Below are 13,784 nucleotides of genomic sequence, written 5' to 3' on the forward strand. Positions count from 1 at the left end.
CTTTTGAAGTAAAAGATTGGGAATTTCATGGAATTTCACAGCTGAAATTTCTTCTGGGGCCATGGGGTTATCGACCTATCATTCATGCCAACTACCATTTCAGCTGCAGATGCCTCAGAATGTAGTTATACCCACTGCATTGGCCCATGGAAATTACACTATAAACTCACAAATTTTGTTCAATGCATCATTATTCTTTAAATAGGAATTCAACTGAATAATTGTATAAAAGCAAAATGTAGCATTCTCTGATGGTGAAATTTTCAGAGGAAAACTTGCCAACCAGATGTGTAATTGTGGGGTAGTAGGTGGTCTGATGTCTATTGTGCACCATACTTTTCCTGTCATTCTCCTTTTCTGGTGAGAAAGTCTGCAGCAAGCTGGTAGGCAAAAAAATGATATTGGGGATGGGACTAGTGACAGCGGAAGAGGTCAGGGAAAGAGAGGATAGAGAGGAGGAAACAAGGGAAAAGGGGCAAAAGAGACGAAGGGGAAAACACAGGGGAGCTCAATTTTGCAAGGAAGGCCATGGGAACAGGCACACAGAAGAAGAAACTACAACTCAACCATTTACCTATTTTGGAACCACAAGAATTTTTGTTACATGATTCTACGCGCTGAGATATGGAAAGAAAATAATCCTATATAAAAAATTCAATTCGTGGAGGTATCACCCTTACAGGGGAGCTCAAGTTTGCAGGGAAGGCCATCGGAACAGGAACACAAAAGAAGAAACTACAACTCAACCATTTACCTGTTGTGGAACCACAAGAAGTTTTGTTACATGCTGCTACATGCTGAGATATGGAAAGAAAATAATCCCGTATACAAAATTCAATTGGTGGAGGTATCACCATTACACTGTACAAGTTATAGATCCCTCTCTCTCAATCTCCACAATTAACATATCACGTATTGCTTGTTGCATAATATTGACCCTTGACCTTTCAAATCACATGATTCTCCACTTTTCATATGACACATGTTTCTTAACTGGAACAATTGTCCATAGATATTGACACATCCTCCTCTTAGGACGACATGTTTCTGTATATCTTGACACATGCTCCTCTTGAATCTTAAGTCAACATTTGTCTGAAGATCTCGATACATGACCCTCTAAACTGGACACTTGTCCATGGATCTTGACACATGAACACCCTAATTACAATTGGGATTTTTCTAATGATCCTCCTCTTACTAACCTTAACATGACCTTAATGCATTATGATCAACATAAACAATGTTGATATTTTCCAACATTTTTTCATGACCTCCTAGTGTGTCCAAACTTGACGATTTCATTTCTATTTTTGTTATTTTTAGGTCAGAATGAGAAACCTAAAATAACCCAGAAAGGGTTTGATTATAATTTTAGTCTTCCTAAGATTTCTTATTAATGTTTTTTTCTAATATTTCTATAATTTTAGATCTGAAATTCCTGAGCAAATTTAAATGAGAAAGAAAAGTGATTTTGTGAAGAATGGAAACCGTTTGGATTCTCAGATACTGCTGGTGATTTTGGCAGATTCTGTTTTGCAGGAAAAATGCTACTCCCTTGGATAAAAAAATAGTTTAATATACCCATTACTTAGAAGCAATTTTTCTCTTCCATTAAAGTCAATTATTAAAGACTTAAAAAGAGAATGCCAGAATTTTAATAGTCAATAAGTCACACAAAACATATAGAATCAGTAGCAAAAAAAATAGTTTAATATACCCATTACTCAGAAGCAATTTTGCTCTTCCATTAAAGTCAATTATTAAAGACTTAAGAAGAGAATGTTAGAACTTTAATAGTCTGTAAGTCACGCAAAACTCATACAATCATTAGCAAAAATCAATTATAGACAATAGCCATTACAAGGGAAATTGTCTCACCTTGCAACACGAAGTTGGACTTTCACAAATTTGGGATCTATGTCCATAGCTTGCATGCAGTCTAAAAGTGCATCTTTGAATCTACCAACATCCATCCGAGTGGTTGCACAGTTGTTATAGCATAGCATTGATGCCTGATATGGATTTCTGACTTCTCACTTGGAAAGATGCAACTTATCCCTTGAGTATAATATTCTTCAGCTTTAAAAAATCTCCTTCTTAATATGCTTGATCCCCCCAATTCGAATGATCAGGGTATACATAATTTTGCTAAATCTTCTAGAAACTAGAAAGAATTTTCTTTAATCCATGACATTATGAAAACACTTTTAGAATCTTGAATGCCATTCAATTATGGTAAGGCAAAGTATGTTGAGGAAATTCCTTTTAAATGTAATATGTGAATTCAATAAAAATAGTAGAATAATGTAATCTCATTTCACTGTATTGAAGGAAAGAAGAACGTTTGTACATAAAGACTAGCAAAAATAAAAGCAAAAAGAACAATAACCCACATTCATATATACATAATAGCAAAATCATATACCTAAGCTGTCAACTTTCACAAGCCTACTCTGACTTTGCACTTTCTACAACCATAGGAAGAGCAAGTAGTTCACTTTGTGCACTCTGCTTAGGCAATACCGAGATTGACTGCAGAACTGAGGATGAATTTAAAAATCTGCCATAAGCACCAATATGTATTCTGTCTTTCTCAAATATCTGTTCATTTGATAGATTTCCTTTTCAACCTCACGCATACCCTTACGATGCATGAGTTCGAAAAAAAATGGTTGTGAAGCAAAAAGGGATGATTTAAATGTCCCGATGCATCAGTTTGAAAAAAAAATGGTTCTGAAGCAAAAAGAGATGATTTGAATGTACCATCAGAAGCTCTGTATTTTTCGTTCCCTTGCACTCTCCATAGATCTTGACACATGGACACCCTAATTACAAATGGGATTTTTCTAATGATCCTCCTGTTACTAACCTTAACATGACTTTAATGCATTATAATTAGCATAAACAATGTTGATATTATCCAACATTTTTCATGACCTCCTAGTGTGTCCAAACTTTACAATTTCATTTCTGTTTTTGTTATTTTCAGCTCAGGATGAGAAACCTAAAATAACCCAGAAATGGTTTGGTTATGATTTGAGTCTTCCTACGATTTTGTATTAATGTTTTTTGCTAATATTTCTATAATTTCATATCTGAAATTCCTGAGCAAATTTAAATGAGCAAGAAAAGTAATTTTGTGAATAATAGAAACCACTTGGACTCTCATATACTATTGGTGATTTTTGTAGATTCTGTTTTGCAGGAAAAATGCTACTCCCTTGGATAAAAAAATAGTTTAATATACCCATTACTTAGAAGCAATTTTGCTCTTCCATTAAAGTAAATTATTAAAGACTTAACAAGAGAATATCAGAATTTTAATAGTCGGTAAGCCACAAAAAACTTATACAATCAATAGCAAAAGGCAATTATAGCCAATAGCCATTGCAAGGGAAATTGTCTCACCTTGCAGCTCTAAGTCGGACTTTCACAAAGTTGGGATCTATGTCAATAGCCTACATGCAGTCTGAAAGTGCATCTCTGAATCTACCAACAACCATCTGAGTGGCTGCATGGTTGCTATAGCATAGCACTGATGCCCTGATATGGCTTTCTGACTTCTCACTTGGCAAGATGCAGCTTATCCCTTGAGTATAATATTCTTTAGCTTTAGAAAAATATCCTTCTGCATATGCTTGATTCCCCATGTTCGAATGATCAGGGTATACATAATCTTTCCAAATCTTCTAGAAACCGTAAAGAATATTCGACTAATGTAATCTCATTTCACTGTAGTGAAGGAAAGAAGAACGTTTGTACATAAAGGCTAGCAAAACTAAAAGAAAAAAAAACAATAACCCACTTTGATATATACACAATAGCAAAGTCGTATACCTGAACCGTCAACTTTCACAAGCCTTCTTTGACTTTGCACTTTCTACAACCATAGGAAGAGCAGGTAGTTCACTTTATGCACTCTATTTAGGAAATATCGAGATTGACAGCAGAATTGAGGATGAATCTAAGAATCTGTCATAAGCACCAATATATATTCTCTCTTTCTCAATTATCTGTTCATTTGATAGATTTCCTTTTGAACCTGACGCATACCCTTGCGATGCATCAATTTGAAAAACAAATGGTTGTGAAGCAAAACAGGACGATTCGAATGTCCCATCAGAAGCTCTGTGTTTTGCATTCCCTTCCACTCTTGGATGATAATAATTTCTTGCAACTGCTAATACTGAAGAACTTTGCATCGAAGATGACCTAGAGGCAAGGGGACTTCTAGCATGTCCAAACTTGACGATTTCATTTATGTTTTTGTCATTTTCAGCTCAGAATGAGAAACCTAAAATAACCTAGAAAGGGTTTGATGATAATTTGAGTCTTCCTAAGATTTCTTATTAATGTTTTTTTCTAATATTTCTATAATTTCAGATCTGAAATTCCCAAGAAATACTCAGAAGAAATTTTTCTCTTCCATTAAATTCAATTATTAAAGACTTAAGAAGAGAATGTCAAAATTTTAATAGTCAGTAAGTCACAAAACTTATACAATCAGTAGCAAAAAGCAATTAGAGCAAATAGCCATTGTAAGGGAAATTGTCTCACCTTCTAGCCCTAAGTCTGACTTTTAGAAAGTTGGGATCTATGTCCATAGCCTGCATGCAGTCTGAAAGTGCATCTCTGAATCTACCAACAACCATCTGAGTGGCTGCATGGTTGCTATAACATAGCACTGATGCCCTGATATGGCTTTTTGACTTCTCACTTGGCAAGATGCAGCTTATCCCTTGAGTATAATATTCTTCAGCTTTAGAAAAATCTCCTTCTGTATATACTTGATTCCCCCTGTTCGAATGATCAGGGTATACATAATTTTGCCAAATATTCTAGAAAGCATAAAGCATATTCAACTAATGTAATCTCATTTCACTGTAGTGAAGGAAAGAAGAATGTTTGTACATAAAGGCTAGCAAAAATAAAAGCAAAAGCACAATAACCCACTTTGATATATACACAATAGCAAAGTCGTATACCTGAACCGTCATCTTTCACAAGCCTGCTCTGACTCTGCACTTTCTACAGCCATAAGAAGAGTAGCTAGTTCACTTTGTGCACTCTGCTTAGGCAATACCAAGATTGACTCCGAAATTGAGGATGAATCTAATAACTTGTCATAAGCACCAATATGTATTGTCTTTCTCAATTATCTGTTCATTTGATAGATTTCCTTTTGAACCTAACGCATACCCTTGTGATGCATCAGTTTGAAAGACAAATGGTTGTGAAGCAAAAAGGGATTATTCAAATGTCCCATCAGAAGCTCTGTATTTTGCATTCCCTTCCACTCTTGGATGATAATAATTTTTTACAGTCGCTAATACCAAAGAAATCTACGTGGAAGATGACCTAGAGGCAAGGCGACTTCTAGTGTGTCCAAACTTGATGATTTCATTTATGTTTTTGTTATTTTTAGCTCAGAATGAGAAACCTAAAAGAACCCAGAAAGGGTTTTATGATAATTTGAGTCTTCCTAAGATTTATTATTAATGTGTTTTGCTAATATTTCTATAATTTCAGATTTGAAATTCTTGAGCAAATTTAAATGGGCAAGAAAAGTAATTTTGTGAAGAATGGAAATCGCTTGGATTCTCAGACACTGTTGGTGATTTTGGTAGATTCTGTCTTGCAGAAAAAATGGAAAAATGCTACTCCCTTAGATAAAAAAAATAGTTTAATGTACCCATTACTCAGAAGCAATTTTTCTCTTCAATTAAAGTCAATTATTAAAGACTTAAGAAGAGAATGTCAGAATCTTAATAGTCAGTAAGTCACACAAAACTTATACAAGCAGTAGCAAAAAGAAATTATAGCCAATAGCCATTGCAAGGGAACTTGTCTCACCTTTCCGCTCTAAGTAGGACTTTCACAAAGTTGGGTCCATGGGCATGCAGTCTGAAAGTGCATCTCTACCTTGGCTGCACGGTTGCTATAGCCCTGAGGGCAAGATGCATCTGTTCCCAACCTGACGCATACCCTTGCGATGCATCAGTTTGAAAAACAAATGGTTGTGAAGCAAAAAGGGATGATTTGAATGTCCCATCAGAGGCTTTGTATTTTTCATTCCCTTCCACTCTTGGATGATAATAAGTTTTTATAACTCCTGATATTGAAGAAATTTTCTTGGAAGATGACCTAGAGTCAAGGACAAGCAAGAAACCCTCTCTGGTAGGGACAAGGACGAAACAACAAGAGGAGAGTTTTTGCACTTCCTAGGATTTTTATGGATAAGACAGAGATTTTCATGAATAAGACAAAGAGAACGACGATTCTGTAAGGTAAGCCATGGCTAACTTTTCTCACCTCTCTCAATTGAGGGTTCATTGCTCCAAGAAAAAAGATTAAGTTTCAACTGTTATTTTTTAGTTATAACAATATTTTTGATCAACAGTGGGAAACAATTTAATTGTCTAACATCAAATCGTATGGATCATAGTAAGACAAGTAAGACAATAAGGGAGTTAATTTCAAAGGGAAATGCCTTACGACGTAAACATGTTTTTTTCTCAAAGTAGAATATACTATATGATGTGGAATTAGAGCAAGACAATTTGTCATAAATCAGAGAATGTTAAAAAGGCTGGTTTGCCTCATCATGTATTATTTTAAATTATAGTTAATGAATTTGATCATATTGATGAATGAATATGGAAATTTGTAAATTTGAGATACTATATGACATAGCGTTGGGAAGTGGAGCATTGATATTTTCTTAACAACACGAAAATGTTAAAAAGGATCCCTTGCATCATTATTAGTCCCTGCCTGGGACTAATAGCGATCGATTCGACGTTGACCGAGTATTAATCCTATGTTTGACCAAGAATATTGATGTGCATCACGATTTTAACCAAAGTTTTTATATTAAAAAATAATATAAATGTTTTTATCTAATTTCTGATTGGGCAACAAAGTTGAGGGTCTTATTGCCAGCTTCGTAGATTTCAAGACATTCCGAGCTGAACATAAGTTAGTTTGTCCTAAGTTTTTGGTACGTTTTCTGAGTATCCTGCATGCAGGACAAATGTTTGGATATGGATATCGTTGAAGTATGCAGGGGCATCCACGGTGGTCTAGAAATGGTTTCTCTGAGAAAGTTCGAGGAGTGTCGAGCAGCAGCAGCAGGATCTGTGAAGGGGGGAGCTTCAGGTTTACAGTTTTTTTACTGGCATTATCATCCGCCATAAACGTTCTTATTCCCTTAGTTATGTTCTCCGTTTGCAAACTAGGTCATTGTCTAAGGCGGGTTACATTGTAAGGTATTCTCAACCGAAAACCTCAGAAAATAAAATATGTACAGAATTCATATTTTGTGTTTCCACCATTATTAAGCTCACATATATATTTTTTAAAGATTAAAAGAATATTGGAATTTCTACACTCTGTGTTTGAATTGTTTACTCTTTTGGTCAAATCTAATTTTCTGAAATCCACATGATCAGCGGAGGCCGAAGGCAGTTTGCACAACAGCTTTAGATTCTATACTTACTGTAGAAGTTTCATACCAAGCCATCTCAATGTTGGAAGAAGCTTGCTATTAACGAGGATTTTAAATTTATTTTCGTGGAAAAATTCAAAGGTAAAGCCTGAGACTTGCTTTAAATGTTTCTGTGTTGATTGATGCAGTTGTTCTTGGCGTCTATCTCTCTGCTTATTTATGTTATGTACATATCAAGCTTGCATCACCGGGATTTGCAGGGTTTAGGGTTTGGGTTGAAATATGCAGCATCCATTTATTTATTACTTAATGGTTGCTAGTTGTTTTTTTTTTTTCATGACGCCCTCTTAAACGTTCCAAGGGCACTGGGGTTTTGTTCATTAACCTTTTGTCAGCAATAACAAAATTACAATGGGGTTTTCGTTCATTTAACCTTTTGTCGCAGTAACAAAAGTAGACTTACGAAGAAATATGTGTTTTTTTTTCAATTTATTTACTTATTTTTGTGTGAGGGAATTTGGACATTTGATTTGAGTTTATGCTATTTTTATCACTGCAGATTATACAAGAACAATGGAGCAATCTCACAAGGCCCATAGAGCCCGTCAGTCTGGAACGTCCTCGAGGAAAAAAGAGAAAACAGACAAGAAGAAGCGTGGACTATCCAGTGACAGGCATAATCCCAAGGTTGGCTCAGTCGTTATACTTTGCCACCTTATCTATATTTTTAAAGTAGACTATAGTTCAATTCGTTGTTTTGTTGAATATCTGTTTTTAGTATAAGCGTTTGAGTGTTTTCACATCAGCTTAGGAAGGTGTAGGCATTGCAGCATATGCCATCAAGGCTGGAAGTTTGTTCGGTCTAATTGTCGAATTAGCAGTTTTCAAACACTGATCAGTAGGTTAATTACCATGTAGTTGTTCAATATGTGCGCACTGGATTTTCTCGTCATCCTTACAGGTTTTTTCATGCGAATGGCAAGTTCATCAATAATTTTTTGGCAAATTAAATAATAGTATCAGCCTGCAAGTACTTTACAAACATCATTAGGTCTCTCAAAGAAGAACGAAAAATCTATGACAGAATGTTGCGAAAATTTGCACTAAGATCAATAAAATATTTTCTTCTTGATCTGCCCATTGGAAAATGACAAGAATTGGGGGTGGTCCAGTCTCGATGAAGGCCCACATTTGCAGTTGTGGTTTGATATGAACGTTCTCCACAAATGTTAATAATATGGTGTTTCCAATGTTTTACTATTTCCTCAGAATTAAGCTCTATTTTGTGTATACACTAGTGTATGCCTCTAATGAAGTTGACAAAGCCTTAATCAGATCATCTAACAATGACATAAGCTGAATTAATTGAGTAATTTGATTATAACATACTAGTTAGGCATAGTGACCCTGATTTACTGACAACATGGTGGCAAACTAAATATATTGACAGAACGTATGATTATGTAATCCAAGACTCCAAATCCATGTAACTATTCAAAGATTCAATGGGCGTGACAGTTTTTTGCAAATTTGGTTCTACCATAATATTAGTTAGGACTAATGGTTTCTGGATGGACTATCAAGCAGTGGTCATGATCACTGATTTGAAAATTTTCCAAATCGGTTCACTTGCACAGATTACAAAAGCCCCAGTGCTATGTTCCAACATGGTAGTTGGGACTTACCATCTTGGAGAGCTCCAGCTTACTCTGACTTTGATTTTGCATTAACAGGCATTTGCTTTTAAGTCTTCGCTGAAGGCAAAGCGTCTACAATCTATTGCATCAGAGAAGGATCAACGCCGACTTCATCTGCCTGTAGTTGACCGTTCTACTGGAGAACCAGCCTATAATCTCTGATGGAGTTTCCATGGTAATCACAACACCTATGCTTGTTAATGGATTAATTTATCCACATATATATAAACAAATTTTTTGAATACATATTTTTACACGATTATTTTTAATTTAAGTCACAGGCATGTCAACTTCTATGTTTTGAAAGCGATATGGTGACCTTGCCTTCAAAACATACAGTTATAGGTAAGGATTTCAAATTGGAAACCCTAGTCATATGCCGCTTTTAACTTGCATTGTGTTGAGTTTCATTTTGTCAACTGGTTATGGAGGAGAATCACTTTGAGGGTTTCTATGTTACAAGGTATGTTCATGCTCTCATTCAAAGCATTTAATTCATTTTCATAGTGATTTTCATAGTCAACTTCTGGTATTTCTCCCCCTATTCATTTTCAGTCATTACTTTAAATTTTCTGTATGTTATCAGCGTGGTAAGTGAACCATGGTAAATTTAATGAGGGTTCTTGTTAATTCTCTTGGTGACTGAGAGGTTTAAACCGTACTTCATGCCTATAATCTCTGATGGAGTTTCCATGGTAATCACAACACCTATGCTTGTTAATACAGTTATTGACAAGTTTGCTGCTCTCTTGCAGTTGCATATCAGGTTAATAATATGACTTCTTTTGCTTTATCTGTGGCCTGAACCTTCCCAGTAAGTTCTTCTTCTTGATTATGTATATCTTTAATTAGTGTTTGATTCCATATCCCTCCTGATTTTGACTAATCATTGCAGAGCATAAGTAGGTAAACGGAGTTTGTATGAGCCGCACAAAATGATATTTTGGAGAATGAATGAGCTGAAGATTTCGACTGCTTGCTTCTAACTGTGCATCAAAATTATGACCGTGCTAGAAAGCACAAATGTGGAATGATTGATAGGAATTTTTGTTGCTCATGCAACTGATGCGGAAGTGCTTCTAACATAGTCCAGTCAAGAAACTGGCCCCATAGCTATTTTGTTACGATGTAATATTGACTTATATGAATTACTAATTTTTCAGTCAAGATTGAATAGAATGTTTATTAAAGCTTAATTCAATCACTTTGTATCTCCAAACCCTGTTCCTAAATGATTTTGTGCATTTATGTTAAGTTCACAATCGTTCTTGTCATACCATGTAATATTTGCATCCACTGTTCCAAGTTTTGTAATTCCCTGCACACCCCGGCAGGGACTACCGCCACGATAGTGGCTCCTTGTATACATATATTATAGTGGCGTGTTATATTCATCAAATTTGATCGAATTGATGAAATAAAAATTTGTGAATTTGTTCACTTTAATTAAGTTGTTGATTAAATTCAATTCATATCACACTATTTTCATTATCGCATTATTTTAATTTTTTCACCTTCGTCTAAATGTGAGGAAGAAAGCACATCAATGTCAAAATGTGTGCACCCACTTGTCATCATGTCACCATGCTTGTCTAGAAGCTAGTCTGATCATATAAATAATGTCAATAATAAAAGGTTTGTATAAGGTGATGGCATTGCAATGTAGTAAAGATGGGAAGTTATTATTTGAAGGCTTACATATTCAGTTTTGGGAAGTTATTATTTTAATATTTATAAGTCCAGTTTTCAATTAAAAAATAATAATTTTGGTATAAGATGATGTTATTGCATTGTGGTGGACACAACTAAGTTATTATTTTGATATTTATATATCCAATCTCTAATCAGAAGAGGAGCTCTTAGACAATTTTTTTGCACTGAATGTTTATGAATGAAAACAACCTATGATATATTATAGGTATGTTTTTTTATATAATAAATATTAAAAATTTTGGCAAAATATATTAGTAAACCTTTTCGAGAATTGACATATTTTAATTTAAATGTTTTCTTATTTTATGGAATTTAATTTAAACTATATAATTATATTATATATAAAATAATATAACGAATTCATTTGAATATTAATATTCTAAAATTTCTTTTCTTGAATTTTGACGAATAAAAAAGTATTCCTAAATTTCTTCGCATCGGTTAACTAGCTAGTTCGAGGACACGATTATTCTCATTTCAAAGCAAATAAAAATATTAAGATAAGTCCTAGATATTAATATTTATAGGTGATATTACAAAGTTTCTTGCACAACTCTCTAATTTAATCATATTCTTCATATTCTTTTTTGTGTAGTTCACTTTAAAATTTTAGTATATAGACACTTTTTTTTTTTTGCAGTCTGTTATCACTTAGGTTTTCCCAGAAGTTGTAAGAAGGGGAAAGGAGGCCGAGGTAACCACAAACTAATCTTTTAGATGCAAATTCTAGCCAATCTACATCCAGAGAGGGCTTTCTCTTTATGATTTAGCTTTGTTTTTTAAAGATATTAAGCTAGTTGTGAAGTTTAGGAGTTTGTTTGAGTTTGGGTGGTGAGATTCAATAGCAGAGGGGTGGGATTGGCTAATTTAGGCCATTGGGCTAATGGAGTCAAGGAAGATGGCTTAACTGGACTTGGTTTCTTAACAAAAGATGGTTTTACAAAGCAAGATGGTCAAACAAGGAATAAATAAATATTTGAAATAAATTGAATGGTTTCAAAATGGGTGAAGAGTAGTTAAGAATCCTTCAACCTATTTTAAAAGGGAAATTGAATTAATTAATACCAAAGAGCAGTTAAGTATTCTTTAAGCAATAATCAAAGTGAATGAAATAGAAAACAGGAGCAATCAGGATTTCACTGTTTATTCTACTTCAAAAGAAAACATGGAGAATGATAACTTTTGAAAACAGAATGCAATCAAGCCTATTATGAATTAATCATTTTTGTTTATCATTCAGATATGAACACAGATGATATAAGAAACAAGGAAAACTTTTAAAACACAAGGTATAGATGACTTATTGATCCGGTGTTTGATTCAAGAAATTTGTGAAAAGTCTCTAGCTTCAATTCTTCATCCAACAAGCCATACGAAAGTTTGATCCAATTAGCACTTTATTCCAAAATAACCAATGTTACAACAATGTATATGAATCCACCCTTCAATACTCCAACTAAGGGGGTATTTATACAAAATATTTTACACAAAATATTTCATAACAGAGTGAGATATATTCTAGTGATGATAAACTATATTTTACAAGAAAATAGAGACAACTAGTCTCGAAGATAGGAGAAAGGTAAACTGATGTTATGCTAATCCTTTTATTGTTGAGTGTGCTGGAGGTAGGCCCTGGAATTTGTCTTGCATGTTGTCTTCAATGGTAACTTCGTGCTGGCTGTCCTGTTTTAACTGATACTCTTTACCTGCTCTGATACACTTTGATCTGCTTGACCCTTATTCATCTCTATTTATTTCACCATGGTAAATGGCCCAAAATTTACATTTTACCAAAGATACCAAAGATAAATTTATAAAATTTCCAACATATTTTCCCACCATTCTTTCTCTGGCATTCTGTGTTTTTGAAATCTCCTGAAAGTTTCATCAGTCTCTGTATATCTGAAAAAATTAGGCTGAAGTAGGAACAAGTGTTTTACCTCATGCTCAATATAAAATAAGTTCTCCAAGTTATCATAGAGAACTCGGCCTGTGGGGAGTTCTTTTGCTCCTGATGCACTTGTTGATGAGCTACCTTGATCTCTAGCATACTTATTCAGTTTATCTACATAATCAATGTGCTTCATTAATTTGTCATTGATGACCAAAGGACTTGGTAGCCTTTTATTCTGCAAAACTGTGAATTTTTCGATAAAGGAATTGATTTCTACTTGCATATCTTGGCACCTCCTTTCTAAATTCTGCATTAAAGTCCTCTTGGTTTACACCTTTTTGATTTCCAGAATGGTGTCTGTCCTGTCTGGGATGCCCAGTGCTTCTAGCTGCTCCCTATTTCTGTTATTCAAAAACTGTATAAGCCAGTTGGCTTGTTCAGGCATCTGTCCCAACAAAGCTCTTGCCTTTTGAATTTCTTTATGTGATAGTTGCACTAAGTCAATCTGCTCATATATCACTGTGATGGATGGCCAAACATCATTTATGGATTGAATGATGTTGGCCCAAATGATTTTCCTGATCTCTGCCAAGGGCTTATCAAAAGTGAGCTCTTGTTCTAATGTTCTTACTTTATTCTCTAAGGCTTTAACTTCCCTTGTCTTTTCTACAACACTTATTTTGGAGATATCATAATTTTTCTCTGCCTTTGCCAATTTCTCTTTCACCTGTTTCAATTCTGTAACCTGTAACCTCAATTCTTCCGTGGACTTTATCAATTCTTCTGTGCTCATATTAGTACTGTTGCCTGGTGTTGTTGCTGTTGTTGATGTACCTGTGATGACCTCTGCTGTAGCTGTTGGGACATTTGGAGCCAATGTTGTTCCAAGTGTGGAGGGGACTGCAGTTGAGACTATAGGGAATACATTAGGAGGCTGAGAGGTCGACTCTCCCTGCCTCTATTTTAGTGTTGTTTCTAGTGCCTACTCTGTATCATTTAATCTTTCATTGAGTTTCATGAGCAGGTC

The 13,784-nt window shown here is 34.7% G+C and overlaps 1 long non-coding RNA gene across 1 annotated transcript; it reads left to right on the forward strand.

The window, feature by feature from the left end:
- Positions 1–7,371: 7,371 nt before the first annotated feature.
- Positions 7,372–9,309, forward strand: LOC149240694 (uncharacterized). The gene is made up of 3 exons (XR_016245979.1): positions 7,372–7,591; positions 8,010–8,137; positions 9,184–9,309. It is a non-coding gene; the product is annotated as an uncharacterized LOC149240694 (long non-coding RNA).
- The last annotated feature ends 4,475 nt before the right edge of the window (positions 9,310–13,784 follow it).

Source organism: Pinus tabuliformis, chromosome 8, assembly GCF_031772625.1.
Source record: "Pinus tabuliformis cultivar Carrire ecotype Pingquan chromosome 8, CPIR1, whole genome shotgun sequence".
NCBI classification, from domain to species: domain Eukaryota; kingdom Viridiplantae; phylum Streptophyta; class Pinopsida; order Pinales; family Pinaceae; genus Pinus; species Pinus tabuliformis.